At 39.4% G+C, this 13137-nt stretch overlaps 1 protein-coding gene across 1 annotated transcript in view; it reads left to right on the forward strand.

Annotated features, from left to right (window-relative positions):
* The first annotated feature begins 297 nt into the window (after positions 1-297).
* The window catches only part of LOC126108445 (probable ATP-dependent RNA helicase DDX60), a 204753-nt gene continuing 191913 nt past the window's right edge, over positions 298-13137 (forward strand). The window contains exon 1 of the mRNA XM_049913659.1: positions 298-374. The gene's annotated coding sequence lies outside the window, so the exon portion shown is untranslated. The remainder of the gene's footprint in view (positions 375-13137) is intronic.

Genomic DNA, 13137 nt, shown 5'->3' on the forward strand with positions numbered 1-13137 from the left:
TGTACGCCGAATTAGTGAGGGGGAAGGAAAGCTATAGAACACTGTTGGATTCCTTCTGTAATTTTTCCTCCTATCTACGTGATTATGTAGCTCTCAATTCGTTCGAGCAATGAATCATTCATGATAGGAAACACAATCATAGCTCAGTCACTCAGAATGATTCAGAAATTTTACTTGTTAGAATGAAATCAGCCGATGATTCTTCTTCTCTGCAGGCTCGTGCTTTGCGGCAGTCTGCTAATCTGTACAAATAAAATGCCTCGTAATTTTGGGAGCGTTAATCAGTCGGGAAACCTCAGATCAAGCGGATATTTGGCTTTGATGAAGTGTAACCTTCCGAAGAAGTAATGGAGCTCTTGGATTATTAAATGCAGGTTCGTATCCAGTCTTTCGGAAGTTCCCTTCTGATTAACAACTACGCAATATATCGATAAATATCATTAATTCCCAAATGTCAAATACACACATTTTGTATGAAGGAGCAATCTATATATATTTCCTTTTTAATCGTACAGTTCGTATCAGTTATCTTCTGTGATAAATCTCAATAATCAGATTACAGTTCTTCCGAACCAAGCTCAGGCTAATCGGCACGAAGACAATCTCGGAAGCTCCCTCTCTTTTTTTTCTAACAACCACCAGAGAGAGTACTACAAAGAATACTTATGCGCTCATGGCATAGCTATTGCATGAACTACTTTTCGCATGGATTCTGCGAGTATGAAGATAGAAAATTAGTAAACGTCATTCAAGGGTAGAATTGTATCAGAATAATTCATCAAATATAAAGAGATATTACACTTCATAGTTTTCAGTATCCTTACGGACAGTTCACATGACGATGTTGCTGAACATGCAGCAAAACTCCAAGCGTCATACAACGCAGATTTAGAGCCTATCTTCCCTAGTGAATGTATACATTTCGTGGAACTTTTGAAATCTTCTGAGATTAGTGATATACCAATCGAAAAGAGCAAATTTTTACGAAAAGAGATGTTCCAGTCCATGGTTCAGAATGTTGATATTGCTCTTCGAATATTTCTATGTATGTCACTTACAAATTGTTCAGCAGAACGCTCATTTTCGGCTCTTAAAAAACTGAAACAGTACCTACGTTCTACGTTGTCTTGAGGAGAGATTGAACGCCTTGGCCATTCTTCACATGGAAGCCGACCTCCTAATTGATAACCTTCTGAACTATGAAGATATGATCAGCCGTCAAAGCCATAAGCAAACTTTGCTGACTGGTGGGTTTGTTTATTTATTCATACTAGTTTTAAAATTTAAGATTATAATGTGATTTTTATTATAACTTAGAGCACATTCATTGGATTTACAAACTACGTATTACCTGTTTATTTTACAACTTCGATTACGTGCATACGTGACCGAAGGCGCCCGACAAAACTAAACATTAACCCAAATGACGCAGGCCGCTCGGCGCTGTAGTCAAGTCATAGTGATACTGTATGTAGTATATTACAACTGATGCGTCTGCTGAAATGTGTAGTTATCGCGGAAATGTACGTTATCGGAGAGTACGGTCAGTTGAAAAAGTGTTAATAAATAATGTAGTTCAGTTCTGTCGATAAATACATAAAAGCTTTGCAAATACCGTTAGAAAGAGCTATGGTGAGAGCAGTAGCTGCAGTACAAAACTTGTCAGCTCTTACATGGATTAAAAGCAATACCACCTATAACAAATAAATTGTAGGTAGTCTTGATTAAAGTTATTGTGTACACTTATTACGCAGCATCTAGCTACACAGATCCTAATGCTTTACACGTTTACTATTAGATTATAAAACAAATTTGATTTTTCCACACTAGTCTATAAAACTATGTAATATCAAATCCAGTTCTGTGCTTGTTCATCTGTATTTAGTTATTAGTTTGTGCACCAGAATCTCTATTTCATTTTCATTTCTTACGCTTTCCTATAGATTCACGTATTAATACCGAACATGTTTTTTTATCTGCCACACATTCAAGTTATTACATTGTAAAACGACAGTTTAATTTTAATTTTGAACGCAGCCCTGTAAAAGTATGTATTAATTTCTAATGTATGACACGTTCGCTTCAATTTTTAGATCGTAACACAACTTTTTTATTTTCAGTTTCAACGGTTTCGCGTAAAATAACATATTAAAAGTGAATGTATAACAAAATTCCGTTGTCTCCTACACGCTCTGCTGAATTTTTAGGCAATAAAAGAAAAGTTATTTTCCTTGTGTTCGTTCCTGCTGTCTTTCGACAGAAGAATGTGTCAACACAATGCAGTTGTAAGATTGGTTTATCCGCTGCTGTACATCAAGTACATTTCAGGAAGCATATTACATTTTGATTGAGCGCGATTAGACGGCTGACGCGTCCTTCCGAACAACGAACAGCTGAGTACGGAAACAGCTCACAGCACTCCCACTCAAAAAGGCAATTGTGAAGTGATTGGGTAATAGTTATTATTTAAAACATATTTTTACGGGGGGGGGGGGGGGGCATAAAATATGGTGCGCCTAGGGGCGCAAATTTTTAAATCGCCTCTGTAGGTTGTACTTTGTTTCTTAGATAACAAAATCAAAACAATTTGGAATATTATTACAAGGGAGACAGGGCAACCAAGAGTACAGGATGACGGTGTCACCATCAAAGCGAATGGAAACTTGATAAACAACAAGCTGGAAGTCAAAAACATTTTGAATAATCATTTTTATAAATGTTGTAGAGAATATAGGATCTAAATGTTCATTAGAAGAAGCAAGGCAGTTAATGGAACAGGCCTTACCCACACCACAATTGAAATTCCACCCACCTCTCCTTCTGAAATTAGGAAATAAACTCTCTCAAGAATAAAAGCTCACATGGAACTGATGGCATTTCCACCAGGATAATAAAAGCTTGTTCCCAAGAAATAAGTGAGGTTCTTAGCCACATACGTAATAGCTCTCTGAAGCAGGGCATTTTCGCAGATAGACTGAAGTATGCCATTGTTAAACCACTGCATAAAAAAGGGGATACTTCTGATGTCAACAACTACCGCCCAATCTCTCTTCTGACTGCCTTATCCAAAATTCTTGAAAAAGTAATGTATTGTAGAGTAGCTTCACACCTTTGTAAAAATAAAATTTTAACAAAATGTCAGTTTGGCTTACAGAAGGGTTTTTCAAGTGAAATATTAAATGCTTTGTAGTCTATCAAAGTCTTCTGATTGTGTTAATCATGGAATACTTCTAGATAAGTTCAACTACTGTGGTATGAATGGGAAAGCGCTCAAATGGTTTAAATCATACCTAACTGGAAGAGTGCAGAAAGTTGAAATAATCAGTTGACATAATATGCAAAAAACTTGTGATTTCTCAAACTGGGGAACAACCAAGAATGGGGTGCCGCAAGGTTCGGTCTTGGGTCCTCTGCTGTTCTTAATATATATTAATGACTTGCCATTCTATATTCACGAAGATGCAAAGCTGGTACTTTTTGCCGACGATACAAATATGGCTATCACACCTGACAGACAAGAATTAACTGGTGAAATTGTAAATGATGTTTTTCAGAAAATCATTAAGTGGTTCTCTACAAACGGGCTCTCATTAAACTTTGACAAAACACAGTATATACAGTTCCACACAGTAAATGGAATGACACGATTAATAAATATAGACTTCGATCAGAAATCGGTAGCTAAGGTAGAATATTCAAAATTTGTAAGTGTATGCAGCATTGATGAGGGGTTGAAATGGAAAAAATACACTGAGGATCTGCTGAAACGTTTGAGTTGAGTTACTTATGCTATTAGGGTCATTGCAAATTTTGGCGATATGCATCTGAGTAAATTAGCTTACCACGCCTATTTTCATTCTCTGCTTTCGTATGGCATCATATTTTGGGGTATCTCGTCATTGAGTAAAAGAGTGTTCATTGCACAAAAGCGTGTAATCAGAATAATTGCTGGAGCTCATCCAATATCATCCTGCAGACATTTATTTGAAGAGCTAGAGATCTTTACTATAGCTCACAATATATATACTCACTTATGAAATTTGTTATTAACAATCCGAACGAATTCAAAAGTAATAGCAGTGTACATGGCTACAACACTAGGAGAAAGGATGATCTTCACTACTCAAGGTTAAATCAAACTTTGGCTCAGAAGGGGGTAAATTATACTGCCAGCAAAGTCTGTGGTCACTTACCTAATAGCATCAAAAGTCTGACAGATAGCCATATAGCATTTAAAAGGAAATTAAAAGAATTTTTTAATGGCAACTCCTTCTACTCATTAGATGAATTTTTGGATATAGTAAGTGGGTAATTGCCCCAACCCCCACAAAATTGAGTGTCATGTAATATTTTGTGTAATGTAATATCTTGTATAGCCACCTTTTATTAACCTGACACGTTCCACATCATTACAAAGTGTCGTATTCATGATCTGTGGAACAAGTACTAATCTAATCTAAATCTAGCTACTTTCCTTTTATCACTGCTCCCTGGTGGCAGTATTTCGAAAACATGAGCATTCTGTAGCAGTTGTCGTGAAGTAATTGCTGCTGTACTCCATTCGATTTCAGTGTATTTTTGTTTTATTGCATAAAAAAGTGAAAATAGTGGTCGGCAGGTGCACTTTCGCAGCATGTGGAACAAAAGAACAGCAACCTATGTTTGATTTTCTGCAGCAGTGTGTGTGGGGGGGGGGGGGGGGGGGAGAAGGCAATATTTGCAAACTTACGACCTATCCCACAATTTTAAAAGATTTTTCGATGAAATAATAAATAAACTTAATATATACAACCAAAAAATTGAGCCATATAAACTTCGTGATTTGTGAGACCAAGCAATGAATAAATTGTGGATTATTTGCAGGTATATCGATGACATTGTAATTCTGTCAGAGAGAGCATATGACCTGGAAGAAGAGTTGAATGGAATGGACAGTGTATTGAAAGTAGGATATGAGATGAACATCAACAAAATCAAAAATGAGGATAATGGAATGTAGTGGAATTAAATCAGGTGACACTGACAGAATTAGATTAGGACATGAGACACTTAAAGTAGTAAAGGAGTTTTGCTATTTGGGTAGCAAAATAACTGATGATGGTCGAAGTAGAGAGGATATAAAATGTAGACTGGCAATGGCAAGGAAAGCGTTTCTGAAGAAGAGAAATTTGTTAACATCGAGTATACATTTAAGTGTTAGGAAGTCGTTTCTGAAAGTATTTGTATGGAGTGTAGCTATGTATGGAAGTGAAACGTGGACAATAAATCGTTTTAGACAAGAAAACAGAAGCTTTTGACATGTGGTGCTACAGAAGAATGCTGAAGATTAGATGGGTAGATCACATACCTAATGAGGAGGTACTGAATAGGATTGGGGAGAAGAGGAATTTGTGGCACAACTTGACTAGGAGAAGGGATCAGTTGGTAGGACATGTTCTGAGGCATCAATGGATCACCAATTTAGTACTGGAGGGCAGCGTGGAGGGTAAAAATCGTAGAGGGAGACCAAGAGGTGAATACACTAAGTAGATTCAGAAGGATGTAGGTTCCAGTAGGTACTGGGAGATGAAGAATCTTGCACAGGATAGAGTAGCATGGAGAGCTGCGTCAAACCAGTCTCTTGGACTGAAGACCACAACAAACAACAATGGAGGAAATAGCCACCGACTGTGATGTGACAGCTGTTACACTAAAAAATATTTTTTTTTTGAAAAGCCTACATCAACGAATACAATAAGATGTAAAATATTGGTGCACAGCGTGTCTGCTGATGATATTTCCATGCCAGCTGTTGGTTAGTTTGCCACTGCAAACAGCATTTTCATCTCCGAGTATTATTTATTTTGTAAATGTGTTTGTGGCCCTTTGCAAAATCTATTTTCGGATACTACATTTAGGTTTCGTCTTCCTTGCATTTAAATGTTGTTACAGTCCCAATGTCATAAGCTGCACAATTCATACTCGCCCATATGGTTTCAATGGACGCCACATTGAAAGCTGAGCAACAACACAGAATTTGTGGCATCCTGTGTGAATGATAGCTCGCAATGTCACTGTAGAAAGCCATATGCTTGGCGCCACATTAGTTGCGTGTGTGAATCCCGCTTATGTGTATTTTGCATTTAAAACAGTTAGGATGCATCTAACAAGTCCGCAATTCACACAGAAAAAAGAATTGACGCAATATGATGTGACATACAGCGTGTATACATCCTGACATGAAGATGATGTGACACTCAGTGTGAACTTGCCTTTTTTGTGTTGATAAACTTTTCATTAAATTGTGACAACCTGTTTTACTATAGCAGTTGACGTTTGTGCAAAGTAATATATAAGTTGCAAAATCACGACAATAGGGAAAAATCAAAGATTCTATTGCTGCTTCAAGGTGATGGCATTATTATTCTTTTTGAAACGCTATATAGTTGATTGCTGACTATAGGCGTTTGCATGTTCTGCAGGACATATTCGTGACAGCTCACCGTGATGTGAACTGTGTAGTATGTTCACACACAATATACATTTGCTCTGCCTGCAGCTCTCTAGTATGGACAACCTCCTCTGAGGTGGTCTACAATATCAGAGTCTGTTGTCATTTGACATTTACTCCACAAGTATAAAGATAAAATTGGCTGGGATAAAAAAGGGTTTGCTAAAACTTGTCTGAGCTCGACAGGATAAAATACAAGAAGTGCTAGGAAACTAGCGGCGAGAGGAAGAAGAATGTTTGTTCTTCTTCTGCTTAACTCTCGGAATAGCAGCGATTATACGCTGCCAGTCATAATCGGTAAAAATAGGGAAGCGTTTTATAAGGTTCTCGCGTAACTTCGGCCGTCGTAATTTAATATATATATTATTGTTACTATTATTATTTTTTGATTGTTGCCGACTTACGTGGTGGGCCTTAATAAAAGTGATATTCCATTTAATTTTGATTTTTACGGTTAAATGCTTTCCTGAAGTTCTCCTTTTTAACAATATTAATTTCAAATTATTCGTTACGTTAATGAATGTTAGACTCGTTGAATCTTAAAACATGAGCATATAAGTTGTACAATGTATTAAACTTTTCATATTAATTTCCTCGGCTAGTCTGTTCACCTTAAAGCATAAGATCTTTAGTTTTTTAGTTACAATTGCGGCCCACACACGCGCGAGAGCTTTCTTACCTCCGTTAACCATTGTATTGTAGTCAGAGTGCTGGCTCTGGGTCTCGGCTATGGTACTGAAAATAAGAATCTTAAAGCTAAGTATTTTCTGCAACGTCGGGCGGCTGTGGAGAAAAATTAATATTATGCTAATAGCGGGCGAGTTTTCAGCTTCCGCTAATTTTTTTCATAAGTTAGTATCGCCACGTAATGGCGTCGTTGGCTGCATCGGCCGCTGCAATTGTTGAGCTGTAAATTACTTGAATGCAGGTTAATTCAAGGAAGGCGGACATGAAATCGGGATCACCTCTTACAAATTAAAAGTGCACAATAATATTAAATCAGTATATTATATGCTTAACTCATACAAATATGCTTACATTTGTCAGCACACGCAAGATGTCCGTCGACACACAAGAAAAACAAGAGAAGAAGTAATGAAGACGACTAAAAAATTAACAAAAGAGTGTATCTTGTCATAAATTATTTCTTTGCATTTGAAACTTGGACAGAGAAATTCTTATGTTACGGCTACATGAAAAAAAAAATCTCTTACAAATTATGAATGTCTTCTTTATAAATATTGTCTTTTCGTAATATGGCACTGGGGACGCTATATTGCCCCCCGAAATGTTTATGTCATAAAAAATGTTCATGTTTTTTGACATAAATATTTCCTCTTTCATGTCCACAGTGGCCACACGCAGATTTTTCTTTCACAGTTTACATATGTCACATCGTATATTTACACAGTAGTAATTACTGAGATGTGTTGCACACAAGGTGTAATACAGATGAAGTTCAAGGTGTACAACCACGAGTTAGTCCGGAATATTTGAAGTCCCAGGGGTGTCAACTGTTCGCTCCCCATTTGGCGCGGCCGTAGGGAAACCTGGGGAAAACCTCGGCGGAGCGATAGACTAACTGCTTTGGTCACCTTCACTTAATTGTTTCTGGAATGTCATTGGGGTACAGGATGTGCATACAAATATTTTTGTTGCACTATGCAAAAAATGAGGTCATTATAACATTTGACTGCGGTGTCGTTGATGATCTACGCCGCGACGTTTGGCTCGCGACGGCGTCGGTTGGTGTGTTCGGTGCTCGGCGTTCGCGGCGGCTGCGGAGAGGTCAACGCCCGCCCGACGCCAGAGTGTGTCTCGCCGTCGCGGAACGTCAGAATCAGCTGATCGGCTGCACGGTTGGCGATGCGCTTCTGTCTCGGCCGGGCGTGGCGGAGTGGGATGATATTCGCCCCCCGCTCTTGTTGGCAGGAGTCAGCTCTGCTACTCATCTCCGACGTAGTACATGAAACATACACACAACCAACGTAATATTTGTTTCCCGCTGCAGATGGTTACGCTAGTGGGAAAGAAGAATTTATTAGTGCGGCAGTTGTTAAGTTTCCGCCAGTTTCCGAGTGTCAAGCTAGCACTGTCTTGCAGAATACATGACATGGATCTTCTCCCGTGAATGAAATTTTGATGCGCTACTGTTTCCATTACACGTCAGTTTTTGGTCTTGATAAAATTATTTATGTTTTCGCCGCACTCGCAGGCACTGGTGAGTGTCCCAATACGAGCTTAGCACAAACGTTCGCCGTTTCTGCGGTCGCTGTCTTGCAACAGTCCACGCATCGCATTCCAATCTCGCATTGTTGTACTCACTGAAATTACAGCCTGTCCCAAAAATATTTACTGTGGGTTCACTTCACGTTAACAGTTCACATTTATAAGCAAATTCACAGTTTTTCGTGCGTAATATTGGCGTTTGGCGTCTTTACCGCTGTTGAACGTTCAACACCAGCACTTCACTGTCCGTATCACAGTTTCACCTTCACAGTTTTTCACACTGCTTAAAGTAACTGTTTCGATTAGTTCACAAACACTAATGTATTTCATTCAGTCTGAACTGGATTTTGGCTCGTGCTGGATTTTACCAGTCTCTCGCACTAATTATCTCTTTTCATTTTCCACTTAGAGTCGTACTTGCCTTCAGATTTTTTGACTATACAATTGTATTTCCGTCTCATCTGAGGTAAGTCCCCATGTCATGTCTGCCCACTCATTGCGTACTTGCCCTCCAGAGCCAGGCTCGACTTTACAAAACTTGGCCTCTCGCATTATTGTACACATTTTATCATCTAGGCCTAGCGTGCAAGTTCCTAGATTAGTGTTTGATTTGTGACTTTTGTTTACACGATAAATTCGTGTATATCTCTGCCTTAGCAGATGGCAATATCTTTTAACAGTGCTTGGCGGTAGTCGCGTTTACTGATTTGCTTTGTACCTTGTCCACAACACATGAGGTACCTTGGGTGATGTACACCCTGCACTCATTATGTTAAGTAAATTATGATTGAGCATATTTCAGGATCGGTATAGACATAAATACATGAAACGACTTATACACTATAATATTAAATTTCATAAGTTGCATTACTACTACAGTTCAAAAATATTCATGACACACTAATGAAAAATTCTTTCATCGTTACATGCTGTTGAATTTTTTCTTTTTTTCAAAATGCAATTGTTTAAAAATACTATTATTCCTTAACATCTACAAAAATTGAATCGCACTAATCTTGTGTGCCTCATTGTCTTTAAATGTTACACTAAAATCTGAACATTTGCACACAGATATAATACACTCTAAACTTAACCTATTATTCACATATGTAAAAGTTGCTCTACAGAGCGAACGTCTTTAAGTCTTTGTAAGTATTTTCCTCGTTTCCTTCGTAATTGCCTCCTTATTTGACCACAGGATGGTGTAGTTTGCGTGACAGAAAGTATCGTGAGGTACCACTTCGATGTCATAGGTGTAGCCCTCGATAACACCGGGTTTTTCCGAAAACACATTCTCATAATCTGTAAGTAGCTGAGTCAATTCGTTTTGTTGTGCTTCAGTCAAATGTTCTGACTCCCTAACTTTCATGGCTATCAGTTTCCTTTTTTCCTCTTTATCTTCAGTAATAAATTCTTCATAATATGCTTGTCTTGTACTTAAGTCAGAATATAAATTCATTACCTGCATTCCTTCGAATCTCGACTGAAAGTTCCGGCAATATTTACCGTGCACTTTCCGTGTCCTCAACAATGGCAAAATTACACGTCTGTCCTCATTCATAAGGCTTACTTCCCCGCACAAGAGGTTGATTTTAGCGTCCCTCTGGCGTAAAAATTCCATCCCCAGGATGCAAGCAACACCTAATCCCTTAACTACTAGGAACGAGCTTTTCATTGCTTCATTTCCTACCGTAAACTCGACTTGCACCTGGTGCTTTATGATATGAGATTGTGCACCTATTGCACCTGTAACACGACAATTCTTCACTGGCAATACTGGTATTCTATTATTTTGACTCAAGTACTTGTAAAAATTTGCACTCATGACATTGGTTGACGCACCGGTATCGACTATTATGTGTATTGGTGCTCCATACATATCTGCTTGCAATATAGCCTGCACAACACTTTTGTCGGTTCGGTTGCATTTCTGCGGTATGTCTACAAGTTCCTTTTCTATTTTTGTTCCTTCATTGTATCTCAGCATACAAAGTTTATGGCTGTCATCCGTGAATTTGCCCTCACTACACCATCCTGCAGCCAACAACGGAGAGCGTATTGTGGCTGTCTTTAGTTTAACGGATGAGCATTAGTGGGTTGACAGTTGTCTGTCACTTCCACTAACCTCACATTGTGGTTCTGGTTGTTGTTGTTGCTACTGTTGGGTTGGCCACCCTGCCTCCTCGATGGTGTAATTTGATATTGTGTATGGCTCTGGTTTTGCGGTGGTCGGTTGTAACTTCCTGACATGCTCTGTGATGGACCTGGGTTGGCGTTCCATTGTGGCGCTGTGTTTTGTTGCCACTGTGGTGTCGGTTCATTACAACCACGCCACTGGTTTCGGTTATTCCGCCATTGCGGATTGCCGTTACCATTATATCCATTACTCATGCGTCCATCATGATGTCTCTTTCGATTTTGACGATTATAACCGTTGCCGTTATAACCATTGCCACTGTTTGTGCCTCGATTCTGTTGCCGGTGCTCTTGCTTACTCCCGTTGTTACTACCGTTACTGTGGCTGCTATTGTAATCGGCTTTTTGTTGATTACAGCCTGCATAGTTCCACTTGTTTTCGGTTTTCGTATCTTCGATCAATAAGTCAACAGAATCCACTATTTCCATGAATTGTTCTATATCGTATTCCGGCACATTGATGAAATATCTTTTAATTTCACTGGGCAACTTCATTTTTATAAATCTGATTATGTCACGATCGGACATTGGCTCGTCCCAGTACCTGGTTTTGTTTATATACTTTTCGAAATATTTGCGTAACGTTCCCATCTTAGGATTGTACATTTCTGGACTGTATAACTCCTTTCGTAGTCTTTCTTGGATGCTATCGGACCAGAATTTTTGCAAGAAAGCACCTTCAAACTGTTGCATCGTTAGACATTTTTCGGACACGTCGGTGGCCCACAGTGCCTCGTCACCTTGAATAAAGGAGACCACGAACTGTATTCTTTGTCTTTCCGTCCATGTCCTGGGAAACACATTCCTGAAGCTCTTAATAAATACAACAGGGTGGACATTTCGCTTTTCGCAATTGAAGGGTTGGAATGCCCTGTGTTTTATTACATTGTCCTCTTTTTTGCACGTCTGATTTCTACATTCTGGGACATTCATCACTTCGTGATGTGCGCTGCACGGTATCGCATGTTGTTCGTGCTCATAATTCGCATTAGGTTGCGGTTGCGCACTCGTACCCTGCCTACCGTCAGCGTTATTATAGTAATCACTGCGCGGAGTCGGATTCATGATCTGTCCGCCACTGTTTACATTGCTTTCCAACGCAGACAGTCTTCGCGCGACCTCCTGTTGCCAATTTGGTAACTCCGTTGTCACACGGGACTTGACCTGTGTTAATTCGGCATTTAGTGCGGCAGCGCTAGCGTCAATATTTACACTCGCGGCCGCCGTCGCTTGTTCTACAGCTGTTTTTACGTCGCTTTCAATCTTTGCAGATATCTCGCGATCCTTTACTTCTAGCCATTCATTTAATTCTTTTTCTACTTTTTGAGCTTGCACTTCCAAATATGCGTCAATACTTTTCCGTGCATCTATCTCCACATTATCTACGCGGTTGGTTAAAGTCTGGACATTATCTTCAAGCCTAGCCTGCGATATCTGTAATTTTTGCATTTCGCCGGCTAAGCTTTGCACAAGATCGGGTATTTCTTTGCACGCGTCCCGCATCTCGGCTAGTTCGCTTTGGATACTGTCTAGTTTTGCTTCACTGCGCAGCTCTTGCTCAATGAGCTTTTGCGTTAATTTTTTCTCCTGCTCATGCATCATCTGAGCCAGTTTTTCGTCTCTTTGTTTTTCCCTCTGTTCTGACATTCTTTCTTTTTCCCTTTCTTTCTGTTCTCTTTGTTGCTCTTGCTCATAGAGCATCTGAGCCAGTTTCTGATCTCTTTCCCTATCTCTTTCTTCTAACCTGCGCAGAAATTCTGCAAATGGGTCTGCAATCGGTGAGCATACTGGTGTCCCGCTTAATCTAGCACTCGATTGGCCCCCCTGCCCAGGCAGTGGAGTTGTTACTCTATTCCCATTCTGCTGTGGAGCGTCATTCACCGTCCACAGATCCTCGCCCCCCGCTCCGGAAATTATGTTACCGGAGGCGGTGGTTTGGGATTCGTTTACGTTTTGCAAATGATCCTCACTTTCCATATTAACAGAATTCTGTTCTTCTGGTACGGATGCTTTTGATTGTCCTATCTCACCCATACTAAATTCACTTTAAGCCACTGACAAATCTTTAACACTGATACACACACGAATAATTATCCCCTCTAAAAAATAAACATATAAATAAACAAAACACCGAAGGTATCTCATGTGCACATGGGTTCGATATTCCGCACAGAGCTACACAGGAGGCTTGCACAATAGGCCTTACCTTACTTATTTTTCTT

This window comes from Schistocerca cancellata, chromosome 11, assembly GCF_023864275.1.
Source record: "Schistocerca cancellata isolate TAMUIC-IGC-003103 chromosome 11, iqSchCanc2.1, whole genome shotgun sequence".
Classification (NCBI taxonomy): Eukaryota; Metazoa; Arthropoda; class Insecta; order Orthoptera; family Acrididae; genus Schistocerca; species Schistocerca cancellata.